Genomic DNA, 17,835 nt, shown 5'->3' with positions numbered 1-17,835 from the left:
GCAGCTGGCCAGGAATCACGTTGCTGGTGATTGGAAAATATTGTGTTCCAATGTTCACCACACTTGAGTGGCTTGTCCAAAAGATAATTGTATAAAGGGTCCCAATGCTGGTCACCCAGAAAAACCATCCCCACAAAGGTAAAAATCGAACTCTCACTTTGTTCCAAGGAATAAGATAAATAAATCTGTCCCTGTATCTATCAAAAATAAATGAATCTGTTCCCCCTGAAACCGTGTAACAGGAACAAATAAATCTCTCCCATACAGCCATGTAAAAGGAATGAATCTGCGCCACATATCCATGTCAAATAAATATTATTTTCTACCATATCCAGCTAAGATAAATAAACCTCTGCTTTCTTTGCATGCTGAAAGAATTTTTGTTTATCCAATACCAACCAAAAATTAAATTAATTACCTCAATTCTTAGCTAGGTTAAATAAGTTAATACCTGGCCTCTTATAGGCACATGAAAAAACTCAAACAACAGGGAGACTGGACAGTGCACTCAGTTAATATGATCTCCTTTCTCTTTCTCTCTCTCTCTGGTAGTAATATTACCTCAATCTGCCAGGCTGGAAATACCACGCCCGATTTTACTTTCTATTGAAGTTAATAGTGGGGTGTGAAATGGGCTGACAGTCTGGTCCTATAAGTTTCATGCTGGGCAGGTTATATTAAATTAGCCTTCTCTCTGTTTCTCTCTTCTCCCACTTTCGATCTCTCTCTCTCTCACAGTGGTAGCAGTCTTGCCTTTGAATCAGAAGGTTATTGGTTCAAACCTTACTAGATACCATGAGCATGTTATCTAGGCTGACATTTCAGTACAATACTGGAGTGCTGGACTGTCAGAGGTGCTGTCGCTCACTTGGAACATTAAAACTGAGGCTGAAGGTACCTGCTTAGGTTTAATTAGGATGGGGAAAATAAAGTATGAGAGTAAGCTTGCAGGGAACATAAAAACTGACTGCAAAAACTTCTACAGATATGTGAAGAGAAAAAGATTAGTGAAGACTAATATAGGTCCCTTGCAGTCAGAATCAGCTGAATTCATAATGGGGAACAAGGAAATGGCAGACCAATTGAACAAATACTTTGGTTCTGACTTCACTAAGGAAGGCACAAATAAGCTCCCAAAAATACCAGGGGACTTAGGGTCTAGCGAGAAGGAGGAACTGAGTGAAATCCTTATTAATCAGGAAATGGTGTGAGGGAAATTGATGGGATTGAAGGCCGATAAATCCCCAGGGCCTGTTAGTCTGTATCCCAGAGTACTTAAGGAAGTAGCCCTAGAAATAGTAGATGCATTGGTGGTCATTTTCCAACATTCCATGGATTCTGGATCAGTTCCTATGGATTGGAGGGTAGCTAATGTAACTCCACTTTTTAAACAAGGAGGGAGCGAGAAAACAGGGAATTATGGACCGGTTAGCCTGACATCGGTAGTGGGGAAAATGCTGGAATCAATTATTAAACATGTAATAGCAGCGCATTTGGAAAGCAGTGACATGGATTTATAAAAGGGAAATCATGCTTGAAAAATCTTCTAGAATTTTTTGAGGATGTAACTAATAGAGTGGATAAGGGAGAACCAGTGGATGTGGTGTATTTGGATTTCAAAAGGCTTTTGACAAGGTCCCGCACAAGAGATTAGTGTTCAAAATTAAGGCATATGGGATTGGGGGTAATGTATTGACGTGGATAGAGAACTGGTTGGCAGACAGGAAGCAAAGAATGGAATTAAATGGGTCCTTTTCAGAATGGCAGTGACTAGTGGGGTACCGCTAGGTTCATTGCTGGGACCCAGCTATTTACAATATATATTAATGATTTAGACGAAGGAATTGAATGTACTATCTCCAAGTTTGCAGATGACACTAAGCTGGGTGGCGGTGTGAGCTGTGAGGAGGATGCTAAGAGGCTGCAGGGTGACTTGGTCAGGTTAGGTGAGTGGGCAAATGCATGGCAGATGCAGTATAATGTGGATAAGTGTGAGGTTATCCACTTTGGTGGCAAAAACTGGAAGGCAGATTATTATCTAAATGGCGGCAGATTAAGAAAAGGGGCGGTGCAAAGGGGAGGTGCAACGAAACCTGGATGTCATGGTACATCAGTCATTGAAAGTAGGCATACAGGTACAGCAGGCAGCTAAGAAAGCAAGTGACACGTTGGCCTTCATAGCGAGAGGATTTGAGTATAGGAGCAGGGAGGTCTTGCTGCAGTTGTACAGGGCCTTGGTGAGACCACACCTTGAGTATTGTGTGCAGTTTTGGTCTCTTAATCTGAGGAAGGACATTCTTGCTATTGAGGGAGTGCAGCGAAGGTTCACCGGACTGATTCCTGGGATGGCAGGACTGACATATGAAGAAAGACTGGATCGACTAGGCCTATATTCACTGTAATTTAGAAGAATGAGAGGGGATCTCATAGAAGCATATAAAATTCTGATGGGATTGGACAGGTTAGATGCAGGAAGAATGTTCCCGATGTTGGGGAAGTCCAGAACCAGGGGTCACAGAATATATATAAAATAAGATGTTACATCACATATATTCTATGTTCCATTTTGTTAGAAAGTGTGCAGAAACAAAATGTATGTATTGAGTTTGTTGACTTGTCGTCAAAATGTCATTATTGAAATTGAGTTCAACCATAAATCTCTCAAAAATAAATATTAAATTGTCAGCATGTGATGCAATAAATGGATTTTTTAGCGCTGTGTCAAAGAGTTGCATGCCACAGATTTGTCACATAGTGGCTCCTAAAACAGTGGGATAAATTATCTGGCCGGAACTGCACCACTTCAATGCGCACGGAATTTTCCAGCTGGCCTTTTAGACCAACCTGAGTCGGTCTTGCCAAAAAGGAGCTTTAGCTTAATTTAAATATTATAATGTATGGAAATCAAGTCTAGCACGACCTTCCATCTGCTTTGGACAGAATTGGGCTGGGTGCTGCCATCATCACTTGAAGGATTCAAGCCCTTTTAAGCCTTTTTAAAGTGCTGGTTTGTGTTATTGATTTTTGTTGGACCTTTAATGAAATATTTTTTTCCCCTTTCAACAGCAGGTAGTGTTTATGTGGAACTTCAAATAACTGAAGGTTGTCTGCTGATTCACCGGAAAGCTGACTTCAGTTGAAGTGTTTTCAAGAATTCAATGACCTGGGGCTAGAACCTCCACTTTTTTTGCCTGCTTAACGCCCACTTAACGCCCGTTTTACTGCTGAAATGACGTACAACACCCATTTATCGCCCATTTTGGCACAAGATGGACACTGGCGGATGTTACTTTCCGCAAGGAATTAACGCCGCGGTTCAATGTTGACGCCTGCCCACTGTTTTTTGTTGTAAAGAGCATATTTACCCAAACTAGCGGCCATAGAGATCGGCCATTGTCAATTTCACCATCTTGCACACATTTCGCCCACAATATCGCTCGCTCAAAAAGCCGCCCACAAAAAGTGGAACCAACCGGGACGAATCACAGCGTTATGGTTGCCATGTTGTAGATCACATGTCGCGTTTTAAAAGGCTGCTGTGCTTCAACCTCGGTGGAGTTCGGATGTACTCTGCAGGTCGTTGGAGTTGATGTGAACATCTCTAAAAACATCTTGGCCGCACTGTGATCAATTAACATTGAAGAGGTGTCTTTGTCGGGGCATTCCTTGTTTGTGTGTAATCGGTGGAAAACAGAGCACTACTGCAATGGGGCCTGTCCTTTCTCACCCTCTCTTGGTGACCAAATACATGGAGCGGCCTCGACATCGCCGAAGGAACGCTGCACTGCATTATGTGCCCAATGAACGAAGTGACAGACAGATGAGGAGGACCAGACTTTAAACCACCACAAGTACAAGGAGAACCATTCTAACCTCGACTTGCCCGACACCACCTGCCTTCGGAGACTGCTCTTCCACAGAGATTATCACTGAGGTATGCCAGTTGATAAGGGCAGATCTGCAGCCTGCCAGCACCATCAGAACTGCACTGTCCGTCGAGGTCAAAGTCACTGCGGCACTGTCGTTTTATGCCTTGGGTTCAGCTGACGACATTTGCGGACTTTCTCAGCATGCCACACATCGCTGCGTTAGACAGATCACTGAAGCCCTGTACACATGCAGGAGGGACTTGATCAGCTTCCCTATGACCAGGGGGGCACAAAGTGAGATGGCTCTAGGTTTCTCCAGAATTGCAAACTTCCCCAAGGTGCATGGAGCAAACAAACTGTACATAAATTGCGATGTGGGCACCTTTTCAGGTTGCTGAGGTTTTCAGGAAGTGCAAGGGATTCCACTCCCTGAATGTCCAGCTGGTTGTTGACCACCAGCAAATAATAATGGCAGTGAATGCTCAATTTCCGGGCAGCATCCATGATGCGCACATCCTGCGTGAGAGCACTGTATCTGACTTGTTTAACAATGAGCCACAAGGTCAATGCTGGATGCATGGGGACAAAGGATATGGCCTCGCCACCTGGCTGATGACCCCTACGCATAATACCCACACCGAGGCCGAGAGGCGATACAGCGAGAGCCACAGAGCAACTTGCAATATCGTTGAGCAAACCATTGGAGTGCTGAAGCAGCGCTTTAGATGCCTGGACCACTCAGGAGGTGAGCTCCAATAACACCCTGAGCAGGTAGCTCAATTTGTGGTGGTCTGCCCCATGCTACACAACTTGGCTATCAGGATGGGACAAGAATTGCCTGATGAGTTTGACAGTCCACCTTACCAGAGAGAGGAAGAGGAGGACGAGGAGGCGGACACTGACATCGGGCCAGACAATGAGGCTGATGCTGAAGCCATGCCCCCGCATCCCTGTAGTTCGCATGAAAGGGCCCATGGTGTCATGATAGCTGCAAGAGCCTTACATCAGGAGCTCATCAATGGTCGTTTTGTCTGAAAAAACATCGGTGTTATGTACAAGGCTCACACACTGCTGGTCATACATCAATGGTGTGCATCACCTTGGTGACAGTTAAAGTTGAAGTTGATTGAAGTTAAGTGTGATTATACCCTTTGATGTTAAGGAATCACCAGGTTGTAATGGTGCAGCTATCTGAACCAATGTGCTGCAAGGTTTTGTTGAATAAAAAACATTTAAACCGAACATTAGTCTTAAATCAGACGTTTTTCTGTACAAACCAATCCTCCCCCCCTCCGCTTCTCCTCCCCACCTCTCTACCCCTTCCCCTCCTGACTCCAAGCCGCCTGGCCGAGGAGCTCCTCAGGCAATGCTTCATTAGATGGGGGCGGGGGGGGGGGGGGCGGGGGAGGTGACGGCCAAAGCACTGCTTGGATGGATACGGGAGAGGACGGTCCCGAATGGGAGCGTGCTCCGAGCCATAAGCAAGATGTTGCTGCTAGCTCTCATGTGTGGTTGGCAATGGGGTGCGTCACCTTGGGGTGCAGTGCGGTGCTCCGGGATCACTGGGAGCCCTCTGCCACCAGTGTTCCTGGCCACCAGCTCCAGGGCCTCCTCCATCCCTTCCATGTTATATCTTATTTGTTGGACAAAAACTCGGTGCCAACTATGTTCTTGGTGCTTAGTGGGCTTTTTGCTGTGTGAATCTCTCGTTCCTCCCACAATAGCCAAACAAGCAAACACCACAGCCACATGCTTTCAGTGCCACTGAGCTCCCTCTCTCTCTGTCTCCTCTTCTGCGCATATCATGGTGACCCTTGATGTCCTGAATTGCGGGAATCGAGTGTTGCCATACCGTTGCTAAGGACGGCCACACTTTACGGCAAAAGGTCAGAAAAATTTAACGCTACCGTCCATTTGATATCGCTCGCAGTAACGCCCATTTTCAAAAATGTAAACTAGGTGTTTTGAGAATGGGCGAGAAGCCAGTAATCTGAAAACCCTTTTTTACCGCCCATGCCGGAAATAGCGCCCATTTTTGGGCGATAAACTCAAAACTGGAGGTTCTAGCCCATAAGAAGATCTATAAATTGGAATAGATATGAAAAAGGAACTCATAAAGACCGAACTTGGTGAAGGCCAAGACCCGCCAAAGTGCCGCCCAAAAGGCGGGAAAAATAATTTAAAAGTTAGGCCGGCGGCAAAAGAGCAACGTCAAACTGGGCGGGAGTGGGCGGTAGCTCCCAATCTCAGCGGCAAGGGTTCTTTCCGCCGATGTGCCGCTGAGGATGGAGTCGGGCCCAGGGAGGGTCGAAGACGTTCAAGTAAAAATGATTGGAAAAAAAAAAATTACCCGGAAGACCTTCAGGGGAACCCATTAAGGTAAGTCGCTGTGAAAAAAAAAAATTTTAAAGTTCACTTACCTTTTTTTTCAGTTTTTTGAACTTACCTTGGAGGTTAGACCAGCCTCCTCGCAGCGGTCCTTCCCCCTGCTGGCGCCGACTCCCGCCCGCACCAATCTGCCATCTCGGAGGGCGGGTGGTCAGTTGTGCCACTTGGCCGTCCGCTGACGCCAGCGGGTAGACCCCGGCGATTATCCCCTCCCGCCTGCTCCAGCCCAAGTGCAAACTGGCACTGGGTGCAACCCGGAGAGGAATGTTGGCGGCAGTGGGCAGTAAGGCTATCAATTTTGGCCCCTATACAGTGCAAACTTTCACAGGAGCAAAAGGAATGACAAAACATTTTAAGTGGAGTCCTATGGCAGTTTTCAAATAAAGTTAAAATTACTGATGACGTTTGAAGCGTCACAAATACAGTAATTCATGGCTGACGTGGTACAAGACATGCCAAAGAGAGCATTGGACATCAGAGCCTGTGACACCTATTTGGCAATAAAGAAAGAAGGACTTGTACTTGTATAGTATCATCCGCAATCTCAGACGTGCCAAAGTTCCACAGTCAATGAAGTAGTTTCAATATGAATTCACTGTTGTAATGTGGGAAAGGTGGCAGCCAATTTGCGTACAGCAAGCTCCCACAAACAGCAAAGAGAGAATGATGATAATCTGTTTTTAGTGATGTTGGCTGAGGGGTAAATGTTGGTCAGGACACCAGGGAGAAATCCCCTGTTTTTCACTGAAATAGTGGCATGGGACTGGGAAGATGTGAACAGGGAGTATTGAGAGAAGTGGAGGTGCAGTTGTAAAGCAACAATTGTTCTGGGGATTTGGAGAGACAGAAAAGGTCCGAGATAAGATGATAATTGAGGGTGTTTGGTTTAAGAAGAGGATGATAGCAAGAGTTTTGAAGAAGTTGGAACAATGCTGGACAATTGAGACAAGTTGATTTTGGTGGGAAAGGGGTTGGGGACATAAAGGTGGGTGGTTAGGAGCCGGGGCAGAAGAGGGTCATGGAGCTTCATGGGTGATATGGTTTTAATGATAGCCGATGGGCATTGTAAGAGAAACTGTAGAATATTGTGAATGGTTGTTCATGGGAAGGGTAAAGGTTGGCTGGAGATATGAAGGAGGTTGGCAAAGGATGGATATGAGGATACAGAGGCAGCTGCACAGATGGTCTTTTGGATGTGGAGAAGTCCATGAATTACTTGCATTTAGGGCCCAATGGGTTTGGGTTGGCTGCACTTTTTACAATGGAGAGTAAAATCAGATCGGGTGCCATAAAGGTAACTGGGCCAATCTCTTCGGCTTCCTGCCAGGTGAATTAAATTAAAATGATTTCCATAATGTGTGAGGTATGAGTGGAGGATGTGATAAGGAGATCCTGAGAAGATGGTTGGTGGTAGACAAGAGGAGTCTTCTGAGTTACACACAATCAACATACAAAGGTTAACTTGCTGGGTTTGTTTTCTTTTTCATTTTTTTGAAATGTATTTATTATTTTATAAGTGTTTTTAGTTGTATAGAGTGTGCTTTGTAGAGAAGAAATATGGCATTCAAAGCACTGAGAGAACTTTTATCAGGCATTTGATTGGTTGGTTTTGTGGGGCTTGCCAGTTCCTGATGGTACTGGTAGGCTTTTCCCCCTGTCTGATGACAATGGAATATTTTGAGAAAATCAGCATGGTTAACTGATATGATTTATGATGTCACCATACATTTGAAGTGTGACATTAACTAGATGGAAAGCTTTTAATTATACAGATTAGCATCTTATTTATTATACAAATGGGGCTCATATTTACTAAATTAACCTGTACATCTGCAGAGCCTGACTAATTTGAATTATAGATACAGTGCTCATTTGTTAATCAAAATGTACTTACTACAGCAGTCTTACATTGTAATATGTCAATGATTGGGTGAATAGCTAGAAATTCACCTGCCTTTTCAGAGGGCTCTGACGGCTTTTGCACTGCTGGAGGGTTCTGAGAGCTTATAGTGGTTGTATTAGGTTTGATGTTATCTGGCCTGGGGAAATAGATGCAGAGATAGTCAATGTCTCCTTGTGACAATGATTGGGAGGCAGGAAGGCTTGTTCTCCCCTTGTAATGACCTGGCGTTGACGTAGTCTGAGGCTTGAAAGAATACTTAATAACAAAATTAATGAGTCACTATCCCATAACCTCTATGTGAGGCCACTGTCAGAAGATGTTAATAATCATGGCAGAATACAAATCCATGAAACCTCATCCATTAACCACACAAAGTATTATTGTGATGTATCCCTGAGAGTAAAAAGCAACTGGCATTTCTTTACCTCGTCATCCAAGCTGTTCAAGGCAGCTATTTGTTCTACCTCTAAGTAGTGCCCTTGGGGGCTCCTCCCTGCTCCAACCTTTTCATTATCACTGGCCATTTTCCTTAAGTCCGCAGTATTGTTTGGAACCATAAATTCTCGATCTAGCGCCCCCAGGGCTCCTATATCCGCCTCGTCAGCCGACGCCTGGTATTGTTTTTGTCACATCGGAGCCATAGGCGGAGGCCGAATTCTCTCTGGCCCCTTGTCTAACCCCACTTCACCTTCATCACATTCCCCAGCCCTCTCTCCACTTTCCTGTCCTTTTTCTGACCCTTTATACCCACACCTTAACCTCCAACTCTTTATCTTCCTTTTGAACTCGGTGTGATTCCCCTTAGCACTCCGTTCTCTGAAAACTGCTTCTGAGCAACCCTGTGTGCGGCTTTTCAGGTCCTCATTAACACTTGCTGCCTGTTCTGTGCGATGTCTCTGATCTGCTTCCTTCATGATCCACGTATCGCACTGATTCTTAATATTAATAAACTGACTCTCGAGGTACTGTTCTTTATTACACTATCTCTCCTTTTCCTTCTCAAATGTTTCCTCGAGCTTCCTCTTACTTTCCTTTCCTTCTTCTAACTCCTTCCTACTTCTCTCTCTTTCTTCCTCTAATTATTTTAAAAGTCAGTTTACTACCGCTTCCGTCTCACTACTTTTCTCATCCCTATCTTCTATATCCTTTCTCAACTTAATCTTCGTACACTCGTCATTCTTAACTTGCCTCCGATAGGCTAACAACCAGATGGCCTTCATTTTTCTGGACCTGCATGTCCACCTTTGTATCCACTGTTCAGCCTCACAAACCGGATCTTCACCGTCTATAATACCCCTACCCATCCCTCCCTGAGAGGTAACTTCTCCGTCACATACTTTGGGGCTGAAATTCATCACTTACTGCCCAATGCCGCCGACTGCCGCCCATTCCCGCCGACATTCCTCCTGAAGATCCGCCCAGTGCCACTTTCGAGATGGCCTGGAGCAAGCAGGAGGGCAGAGCCGCCGGGAACCACCCGCAGACGTCAGCGGACGGCCGAGTGGCGTAAGTGGACTCCCGCCCACCGAGATTCAATATTGATCCTGGCGGGAGTCGACGGCAGAACAGGGGTGGACTCCTGCATGGAGGCTGGTCTGTCCCCGACAGTGGGTATGAAGAACCTGAAAAAAAGGTAAGTGAACATTTTAATACTTTTTTTCAACAGCAAATTACCTGGATGAGGTCCCTTGAAGGTCTTTGGAAACTTAAAAACATTTTTTGCTGTTGTTTTTTTTTCAAGTCTTCGACCCTCCGTGGGCCCGACACCATCCTCGGCGGCACTTGGGCGGCAAGTGCCTCTGCCGCCGAGAATGAGACCTCCCGCCTGCTGCCGCCCAGATTGGTGGCGTATGTCATTCATTTGCTGCCCGCTGACCTTCGAGGGACCTTGGCCATTAATATCCCGCCCAAAGTGCCGTCTGGTACCTCGGCGGCCATCGGCGGCACTTTGGGTGGCACTTGGGCGGGCGGAGCCTAAATGAAAATTGGCCCATTTGTGACCAACTCATCCATTGTCATTGTTTGTTCTGAACAAGTCCCTGTTTGGACTCCAATAATCTGTAGGACGTGCGGAATTACCCCTCACCCCGTCCAACAGTTTATAAAGTTCGGATTTATGGAACAGAGAACTCAAGACAAAGATTTCTGGAATAAGTTCTCTTTACTTAAATTTTAAAAAAGATTACAAGTAAGTATCTAATAGTACCTTTACACACACAGTAATCCCGGATTACGAATAAGCATGCACTTAAAACTCAAGTGATCATAAGCAAAAATTCATACGTACTAACACCAGCGAGTGGTCGATTTGGCGGTGGCTAAACGTGGCTCTTTATCTGGCAACTGACCAGGTTGCCTTTCGATTGCAGTAGTACTCAATGTCCTTTTATAGAACTGTTTTATATCCCCAAAAAACCTGGGCCGGCCCTTTGTTTGAACATGTTTCATCCAGCATGGGTAATGGCCGATGTCATTTTTTTCCTCTTCTCCTAATCAATCATTCAGGGAATGCGAGGGGCATTCCTCCAATCAAATTCCCAGTTGCTGAGTTATTCATAAGAGTTTGCAGAAGAGCAGTATACCATATAGTCATATCACACGTCGTTACCTTGTATTCTGTTTTTTTGCAGAATTCCCAAGGTATGCTTTCTCCCTTTAGTCCCAAATTTTATGACCCTTTTGGCTCTCCATTGGAGACGCTTCATCTGGAAATTCTCACATAAAAAAAGGATTTATTTATCTATGAGTACCCCCTGCAGTCATAACCATTTATTCTGTCCAGGTCTTCAAAAACTGAACAGCTTACAGATTTAACAGGTCTGTTGATTCTCGTGAAGCATAATAATTTTCAATGAAATTTGGTCAATTTTAAGCCAACTTTCACACAATCTTACACCATTTTTAAAAATGAACACATCTCTACATAATTAAATGGGGTTGCAATCTGTTTCACACTTTTTGATCAGAAATTTCACACCTAACATTTCCTAATGTTTACAGCTCACCAGAATAACATCTTAACTCCCCGACTCTTAACAGTTGAATCCATTCAGCACGCCACACTCCTGCTATGCTGTAACTTGTGCTTTATTTCTTCAGGTGACGATTACACCTGCTTCGATACAACCATACCATAAGCCCACAGGCATCTCAGTGGTTCCCACACCATGTTATACTGCTACAGCCACCATTTTAAAATTGATGCAATGCTGTGTCATATTTAAAAACAAAAAATAAATATATTGTTAAGAAGGGAGAGCCAATAGCAGTGCACATTTTATGTGTAGTTTGTTTTTAGGAGCAGACTTGATTGTCCAAATCAACATTTTTCATTTCATATTTTTATTAAGGCATATTAGCCAAGCCTGGGATAAAAGAAACTCCTTTTTAGCTGGTCTATTCTATATATGTATGATAGTTGATACGGAGATGTATATAAGCTGTAAAATGAATTGTTTCCTTTTACCTAGCATGTACTCCCTGGCCTAGAAATTGCATTGCACTGCACCTGTGTTGTGGGTGGAAATGGGTGCACAGGGGTCCAATTTATTGGGCCAACGACCCACGCTCAAAAAGTGTCGGAATCAATCCAACAACATATTGAGGAGTTCCTGGCGGCCAACTAAAGCAGATGTAAGGTTCCGTGACTATATTTAGGGTTTCCAGTTCTCTTGGATTGTCTGGGAGTCTCCTGAAATGGAGCATAAATCTCTCGGGCACGACTGCTGACCGCAAATGGGAACGGCTGGTGGACAAACTGTTGTGAATCTGGTGGGGTGGGGGGAGGGGGGGAGGGGGTGAGAGACTGAGCGGGGAGAGGTATGGGGCTGGGTTGGGTGAACAGAGATTAGGAGGCAGGGAACTGGGGCTTGGGTGGGGTGCTGGGCAGAGGGGGTGACCAGTGGCTTGGAGGGGGTTGGAGGATTGAGGATTGTGTCTCGGGCCTGGGGAAGAGAGTGACAGCAGACTGGGAGTTAGGAGAGAGAGAGACAGAGGGGGGATGGGGACCTGGAGGTAGAGATCGAGACTGGGGAATGGGGTTTGGGGAAATGGGGGCTCAGGGAGAGAGGGGGACTAGGGAATGTGAGCTCGGGGTAGAGACGGAGAGTGGGGAATTGGGTGGGCTTGTGGCCCAGCATCTCGTGCTGACCCAGGAGCAGCAGTAACATGGGGAGTGGGAGCGGTGCGGAGAGGATCAGCCAGTAAAGGGTGAGAGAAACCTAAGGATGTTACTGTGGGTAAAAAGTGAAAGGTGACGGAAGCCAATGATTCTCACTAGACGAACCAAGGCAGAAAGGAGAAGAAAAGCTTTTGCACTCAGGGCCATTAGACATGGATTGCTTCAACACAAGCGGCTATTATCATTGAGGCGACAACATCCTTTAAAAGGGAATGGTTTAAATATTTGAAAAGGAGGAATATAAAATGATGTGTGGTGAATGCGGTAACAGGTGAGTGTACCAGCACCGGGAGTTGAATGGCCTCCTCCTGTGTTATAATTTCTATCATTCAATGAAAATTCTCCTTTATTGAGTCCGAACCCAGGGTGTGGTTTAGAAATGTTGGTGCTGAGCTGGGTTTAGGACGATGTGCCCTGTGAGAAGTCCAAAACAGTGAGCCAGCTGCCTTCGTGTGATCTCTGGTTCAGGTCAGTCTCTGTGATGAGGGAAGTCCAAGTACAGATCAGCTCTGACTGACCCAGTTCATCGATGTTACAGTCTCACAGAACCTGAATCCAAACCAAAGTCCAAGGAGATAGGGAGAGAGATGTGGGATTTACTGGGGAGCTTGACTGCACCTTCTGCAGTGCAAGGGGATGCTGGCTGTAGTTACAGTGTGAATATTAGCGGATTATAAGATTACTACATGCTAAAGATGTGATATTACATCATTACTACCAGTTACATATAGACTATCAGTGAGTTATTGTGTTAGTGTTACTGTTGATTATGGGGGAAATCGTGCGTGATACCCATATTACTATTAGTTATTGTTGCAATTTCAATGAGTTACTATTAGTTACTAAAAGAATCAAGCTCCTCCCATCTCCACTCTGCAAATCCCTTCCCCGCCCTTGGTTTCCTTTCTTCGCCTGCTCGTGGGTGGAACTTCTTGCACCACAACCGCTGGCACGAAACTAGGAGCAAAGATACACAACAACAGAGGACACAACCTTTCTAAGATAAATACAATAACATTTGTAGAAGTCATGTGATCGGGTGTCATATGACCAAACCTCCAGGAATACCTCCAACCAGAGTTGGCAACCCTAAGTACACTAATAAGGGAGCTAACACCTATTTTTAGAGTAAAACTGGGAATTGGTTAACACTGAACACAGGAAACGTTGAGCCTGCTGTGTCCACGGTTACCAGGTGTACTTGTAACCATACCAATGGTTCATTAAAGGGGCTGCAGGAGGCTGCCACCAAAAGGTTATGTTTAAACAAAAGTTCTTTCCTGAATATGAAAGAAAAAAAGACTTATATAACGCCTTTCACAACCACCGGATGTCTCAAAATGCTTAACAGCCAATGAAGTACTTTTGAAGTGTAGTCACTGTTGTAATGTAGGAAACATGGCAGCCAATTTGTGCACAGCAAGCTCCCACAAACAGCAATGTGATAATGACCAGATAATCTGTTTTCGTTATGTTGATTGAGCGATAAACATTGGCCAGGACACCAGGGATAACTTCCCTGATCTTCTTCGAAATAGTGCCATGGGATCTTTTACGTCCATTTGAGAGAGCAGACAGGGTCTCGGTTTAACGTCGCATCCGAAGGACGGCACCTCCGACAGTGTAGCACTCCCCCAGCACTGCACTGGAGAGTCAGCCTAGATTTTTGTCCCTGGAGTGGGACTTGTACCCCAACCTTCTTACTCAGAGGTGGTGGTGCTACCAACTGGGCCACAGCTGACACACAGCTTTGAAGCTGAGATTGGTAGTCGTGCTCCTCCTGGATCCACATAAAAAGTGCAGGCCACTGCCAGCCTGTGCTCACCCCGTGATGATCTCCTCCACCTCCCCCCAGACTCACCTCAGGTCCTCAGCCCACGTTCTAGTCGGCCAACCTTAACACCCCCCCCCCCCACAACTCCCGACTCCACGACAGGCAAACTTCCCCTTGGGCTCTGACAGGTACCCGCAGCTCACTGATAATAAACAAAATCAGGCTGGCGGACCAATTTGCTGTGCTCCTTCTGCCAACCTCTTTAGGCGCATGCTGTACCTGGGTCGTGGCGCAATTCGGGCTTCATTCAAATTCTAGGTCACCTGTGACCATTTCCTGTAGTTGGCTGCTAATTTAAATATTTATGCAAAATACTGAGCATTTAAATGAAGCCAAACCCTGATACAGAAGGAGTAAATATCACCAGTGATCTTGGGAACACTGTTGAGATGCTGGATTACATTAGTCATACATCACAGCTGGAAGTGACTTTTCCCTTTCACACTGTGCAGGGTAACAGCACTCAATTAAAAACAACGGGGATATTTTTCACTTTGGGCGCGGTCGGAAAACGGACAGTTGTGGATCAGCCATCGTTATACACCTTGCTCAGTTTTTCTTTCCATTCACTTCATTTTGAGGCTGTTACTGCCAATGTTAATGCTGATTTGGCCAAATTAAAATTGTCTATCGGTGAGTCCCTCTGCAGGGCGCGTTCTCTTCCACTTTCAATCGCTGGAGGTAGATGTACGATCGAGAATGGTTCTTCAGGTCTCAGCTAGAGGAGGATGTGTGGCAATGAAAGGTTTGCCAGACTGGACCCCAGACTGGGCCACCCAAATTTGTTACCAATCAAATTTGCATCTGATTTTCCTGCCTAAAAACAAGATTATTTGAAGAATGGAGAACAAGCTGCGCAACAAAGTGGCGGGGTGGGTAGGGGCAGGAAGAAGGGAAACCTTTCTGTCCCAGTCAAATGCAAATCCTGACAAGTTGTCTAATGATAGTCAAAAATTAATGGATAAAAAAAGCAATAAAATGCAGGAAGTTGTAAAATGAAATAAAATAAAATTTGCCGCTTCTGTCCTTGATTGCTGATTGCATCCCATTTATGAAACCTTTAATTCTGATGGAGACTTTAATATTTATTCAGATTGTTGTGTTTACAAAACACGTATTACTTTAATGTCTGAATAATGTGCTAACAGTTTATTTTCACTGCATATTTAAGGATCACAGTGGTATCAAGCTATAAAATCTGCCACAGATATGTCATGGACCTATCACCATGACAACAGACACAACACGTGATACAGAAGCAGGACTTTCACTAGTAATTTCTTGCAGTAAACCAAGGCGATTGGAACAGGTCTGTGCATGTACTGCTGTAAAACCTGCACCAATTAGATTTGGCCAGCCATAAATTAGCACTTTATAAATCAGACATCTCAAATACACGCTTCCTTGTTTTATAGATAATGCTGTGCTGTTAAAGAAAGGTTGGAGGACATTTACTAAAGATCCTTAATGTCTTCCATCAAAAATAAAATAATCCTGCAGCAGTTCACAAATTTATTGCTGCAGAATTTTTTTAGAAATACCAGAAGAATGGTATATTGAGCTCTTTTTTTTAAACCTTTCTTCACTGATCTTTTCCACTCGTCATGCTACTTTTTATGTTTAAAAAGTCTGCTTGCTTATCTTATATAATTTGTACTGGACCGATAATGTAGTCCTGCCACAGAGGCACTGGAACCACTGCTGTTTAAGTGCTGCATGACCTTGCACTATAATGTGAGGTCAGCTCATTCATATATTATTGAGGCACTTCCAACATAGTACATGGCACGCTGGGAGCACTTAAGCTTCAGGAGTGGACTACCTGGTACCAGTAGCTATTAAAGGGCTGCTGGTTACCCTTAAAGCTGTCCTGCAACTGAAGTAAGGGAGAAATGACTGAAGCCATGGTGTACATGAGAACTGCTCCATTCTCAACAGTTTGGAGGTAATAGAAAGAAGCGCAGTCCTTTCTAGAGCAGAGCGCCACCCTTCAGCATCAGAGCAGCCTGGATAGAGTAGCTGAAAGTTTAAATTCTGTCTCACGCGTGCATCAAATTTGGAAGCAGGCGAGGAAGTAATCTGCTGGTTTTTGGAAAGTTTCTTTATGCAAGTGTCCTCAAATTTTGCTTTATTTCACAGCGTTGTCTTCCAATGCATGTTTAAAAGCACTTTACTACAAGCTTGGTGAATATTACATAGGGAGAATACACAGCACTTTGGTCACTGGTCAAGTACTTTCTAATTACACAGGTATGCCCAGCTTTCACACGGGGCTCTGAATTGCATTTGTTTTGTGGCAACTTAAAGGTGGTAAGCAGCACACACCAACACAAGTCATGCTGCATATTCAACAGACTAACAAAAGATGGCTGTTGTCCTGGGTACTTAGATGACAAACATTTTCTCTCATTCCTTATTGGAACATATTTCTCTCTTCTATCTGCTGGCAGGAGATCTCAGCTCAGAACATGTGCCAGCACGTGCAGAATGGGGGAACGGCTCACCTCATTTATGTCCTTTGATTTTTCACAAGAAGGAGGACCTGGAAGTTTGGGTGTGAGACAATAAAGGGAGTGGTAGAATATGAAGCCGGAGGACTCTCCCAGGCTTATGACTAATATCAGCTGTTTGTCATTCTTAACCTCCTCATTCATGCACAGGCTTACACAGTACAATATCTTGCGATATAAGATCTGTTTTAAGTGGTGTCTTATTGCTAGCTTTCAAAAAATGGTAGGGCTCAATGTCTGGTCTCAACTAAATATCTCACAGCACTCTGCATCACTCACTCTTATAGGGGCCAAGGGCAGATATATCCACTCTGCGGAGGTCAGTTAATTGAAGGAGGGTGCACTTGCTGAAGCATAGATGAGGAGCTGCAACACGGGGGCTCCTTCAGCTTCTGAATTCAGGGTATGACCTTACAACAGCAACATGCTTTTATATAGTGCCTTTAATGTCGTAAAATGTCCCAAGGTGCTTCACAGGAGTGTTATCAGACAGACACTGAGCCACATAAAGCGATATTAGGGCAGGTGACCAAAAGCTTATTCAAAGAGCTCGGTTTAAGGAACATCTTAAAGGAGGAGCGAAAAGTAGAGAGGCGAAGAGGTATAGGACGGGAATTCCAGGGCCTAGGCAATTAAAGGCATGGTCTCCAATACTGGGGCGATGGATATCGAGCTGCACAAGAGACCAGAATTGGAGGAGTGCAGAAGTCTTGGAAGGTTGTAGGGCTGGAGGAGGTGACAGAGATAGAGAGGAGCGAGGCCATGGAGGGCTTTGAAAACAAGGGTGAACATTTTAAAATCGAGGCGTTGCTCGTTGCTGGATTGGGAGTCAATGTAGGTCAGCGAGCACAGGGGTGATGGGTGAATGGGATCTGGTGCGAGTTAAGATACAGATATTAGAGTTTTGGATGAGCTGAAGTTTACGGAGGGTGGAAGGTGATCGGACGGCCAGGAGAGGGTTGGAATAGTCGAATCTGGAGGCAACAAAAGCATGGATGAGGGCCTGCCTATAAATGTAGTGTGGCAGCTCAATATCAATAATTCAAGAAATTATTTGAGAATGTGCCATGCAGCCTGCGTAGTTTGGGCATCGATAGAGGAGTCCACTACTTGCATCTGTGTATTGCTGTATGAGTACTTGATCAAACTGC

The sequence above is a fragment of the Pristiophorus japonicus genome, chromosome 8 (assembly GCF_044704955.1).
Source record: "Pristiophorus japonicus isolate sPriJap1 chromosome 8, sPriJap1.hap1, whole genome shotgun sequence".
Classification (NCBI taxonomy): Eukaryota; Metazoa; Chordata; class Chondrichthyes; family Pristiophoridae; genus Pristiophorus; species Pristiophorus japonicus.
Note: the sequence above shows the minus strand (reverse complement) of the source record.